The following is a 3,595-nucleotide window of genomic DNA, read 5'->3' as shown; positions in this document are numbered from 1 at the left end:
GCTGCCACGGCACCGGCATGGGGGCCGCGCCGCACGGCAGGCGCGGGGAGGCGGCGGCGGCGGCGGCGGCGGCGGCGGCGGCGGCGGCGGTGGCGGTGGCGGCGGCGGTGGTGGTGGTGGTGGTGGTGGTGGTGGAGGTGGGAGGCGCGGGCCCCGCCGGCGGCTGGGGCAGCTGTGACGTGAGCGCTGCGGGCGCGGTGGCGTTCGACAGGGAGGTGTGTGGTGGATGGCGTCAGTGCGCGCATCGTGGGGTGGTCTGGGTTGAAGGGACCTTAAAGCTCCTCCAGCTCCAACCCCTGCCACGGGCAGGGACCCCTTCCATAGAGCAGCTTGCTCCAAGCCCCTGTGTCCAACCTGGCCTTGAACACTGCCAGGGATGGGGCAGCCACAGCTTCTCTGGGCACCCTGTGCCAGCGCCTCAGCACCCTCACAGCAGGCAACTTCTTGCTTTAGATCTAACCTGAACTTCCCCTGTTTCAGTTTGAACCCATCACCCCTTGTCCTATTGCTACAGTCCCTGATGAAGAGTCCCTCTCCAGCATCCTTGTAGCCCCCTTCAGACACTGAAAGCTGCTCTGAGGTCTCCCTGCAGCTTCTCTTCTCCAGGCTGAACAGCCCCAGTGTTCTCAGCCGGGCTCCATACAGGAGGTGCTCCAGCCCCTGCGCATCCTCGTGGCCTCCTCTGGCCGTGCTCCAACAGCTCCATGTCCTCGTTACACTGAGGACACTGCACACAGTAGGCAGTGGGACTGAGTGCACCATCAGCGAGTTCACAGAGGATACACACGAAGCTGAGTGGTGCAGCTGACATGCCCAAGGGACAAGAAGCTATCCAGTGGGACTTGGACAGGCTGGAGAGGTGGACTCATGGATGGTCATGGTGGTCAGGAACCACAGAGTTTCAGTTTTTTAAAAAGGGCCTACAAGAATGATGGGGAAAGGCTTTTTGGCAGGGCCTCTTGCAACAGGACGAGGAGTGATGGTTTTAAACTAAAAGAGGAAGATTCAGGCTGGATGTGAGGAAAAATTCTTTACAATGAGGGTGACAAAACACTGGCACAGGTTGCCCAGAGAGGTGGTGGATGCCCCATCCCTGCAGCCATTCCAGGCCAGGCTGGATGTGGTTCTGGGCAACCTGGTCTACTTGAAGGCATCCCTGCTCATTGCAGGGGGGGTGGACTGGATGAGCTTTGAATGTCTCTTCCAACCCAAACTATTCCATGATTCTATGAATCTGTAACCCACCCCAGGTGCCCCATGGGAGGAAGAACAGTGGCGGGGCCATGACACCAGGACTTGTCATCCGGCCCAAGAAGGTTGCTCATTGTGGGGGACACGCAGCAGAGGGTGAACCGCAGGGTGCTCCGCGGGGTGCCTGGAGGCCTCCCCCACGCCCCTCAGCCTGTCAAGCTTTGCACTGAGGAGATCTGGAAGGTGTGTGCCTTTCACAGTGAAATGCCATTAGAATGAGAGAATATTAAATTACTTTGTAATTACCATGAAAAATATGAAACTTTTCAGCAACTGGGCCATTCAGGCCTTCAGCTGTTAAGTGCTGAACAAAGAACCCGTGTTTTAAGGTGCTTGTACATTCACCTCAGACCTCCCGCAAGCTCTATTCCTCCCTGTAGCTTTGCATATCATTAGTTTACTCCTAAGAACTCCCCACAGCCCCGTTCCAGCACGTTCCACGTTGTGTCAGGCTCTGGCAGGGATTCTGGCCACCCGTTCCTGTCGGCAGAGGGAGCCCCGGGCACCGGCTGTGGCCAGGGCCCGAACGGCGGCTCCTCTGGGTTAATTCCTCAGACACGGCACCTCCACGTGTCATGGTACCAGGTTATGAATGTTTCCACGGAGGGGCAGGTGTGCCTGTGTGGCGTTTGGAAGACAGGAAAAAGCCCTTTCCCTAATTTGTAGTTGTTGCTCTATTCCTCACTACAAGCACCAGATGTTTAGCACATCTGTTCTGCTGCAAGGAGAGATGTGAGAAATCACAAGATTTTGTGATGGGGAGGCAGCAGAAACGGACAAATTTCAGCACAGCTGCAGCGTTCAAAGTAACTGAGCAGAAAGACCTCAAGCACAATGGGGTCCCCCTTGTACAGCAAGTTCCCACCTCAGAGAAGTCGCAGTGTGAGTAATGATGATCTATAGGTAGCCCTCCAGCTGTTCTGTGCTTGTCCCTGACAGTTGGTGTATGCTCACACCGGCTCTGCTCTGCGCTGCTGCTGGCCTAGGCTGGGTTTCTTCACGTGAGGACATGAGAGATGGCATGTGGCTGGGTTTGGAAAACCCTGGGGTGAGGCAAGTGTGAGGACATGTATCATATTCCGTTCAACAGTAGGGAACTGTGGTGAACGCTGCAGCCCAAAGGACCTTGTGCACAGGTCAGCTGCAGAGGCAAGTTATTACTGAGCACTCATGCTCTTGTCAGGTTTCTTCCATGACTCTTCTAATTTGGGACAGAAAAACACAATCTGGGGCACCCCCCCAGAAGGCTGCTGGGCCAGGCCTTAGCAAAGACAGAATCATCTTTCCACAACCAGCCTGGCACTTGTTTTTAAAGCAGAATAAATGCCCCAGACTATGCCCATACGTAACTAGTTTGTCTGGTCCTTCCTCCTTGCTTCCTGCGCAGTGTCACACACCACAGTGCGTGGCCACAAGAACTGCTTCTGCCATGCTCTGTGTGACTCCTGAGCTTCCCCCTCCAGCCATTTACACACCAGAGTATGACAATAATAAAACAACGGGGGTGTGGGTGGTTATATATGCTTTGCACCACCTGCAATGATAATGTGTATGTTTGAGGGTCTGTATCCTCTAGTTCAGTGCAATGGGAGATCTGTCTGGGTTTCCTGCTACAAAAACATTGTGGCATTACACAGGCTGCAAAGGACATGAAGAAGTTGCTGTGTGCCCAGAACAACCGTAGCTGTTGCAAGTAGGTCAAGCGAGAACGTCAAGCTGCCTGCAAACACTTAATTATAGACAGGCTTTTGAACCCCAACTTTGTGGCTTTTCAGAGGTGTAAGTCCTTGGCCATGGAGTACGTGCTTTGTCATTTCACAGCCTGTGTCCAGGGATTTGTGCTTGGCTCAACACAACAGCTTTGTGTACGGATGCGGGAGCAGGGGTATGGCACTGCACAGCTCTCAGGGAAAAGGACTGGGACTGTCTGGAATTCTTCTCAGCAAGATACTTGGTTTGCAACATGAACACCCATAATTTGAACACTGACGTCTGAGTTGTCCCCTGGTGTCCTGGGGTAGGGAGGTAAAACTCAAAACTTTGCTGAATGAGCCAAAAAACCACCAACAACTCTTAAGTTTGCAACAGAGACTTTCTATGTTGCAAACAGCTTGGGATGCCATTTCATCTTAAATCAAGACTGCTGTAGGAGAGCCAACAGAATCTGGAAATTAGGGCTATACTGTTCATGGGTTTTGTATTACTCTGTTTTGAACAGAGCCCAGAGGACCTTGGCGTAAAGCCACTGTCCAAAACAATGCAGGGAAGCATATGTGGTTTGAGAATTACTCAATACCATTTGAGCTTTCAGTTTTTCCTGTCTTTCATTCCAAAAGGTATGAGA

This window comes from Pezoporus flaviventris, unplaced genomic scaffold (genome assembly GCF_033815535.1).
Source record: "Pezoporus flaviventris isolate CSIRO_AGI_PZ_B2104156 unplaced genomic scaffold, CSIRO_AGI_Pfla_v1 ptg000228l, whole genome shotgun sequence".
NCBI classification, from domain to species: Eukaryota; Metazoa; Chordata; class Aves; order Psittaciformes; family Psittacidae; genus Pezoporus; species Pezoporus flaviventris.
Note: the sequence above shows the minus strand (reverse complement) of the source record.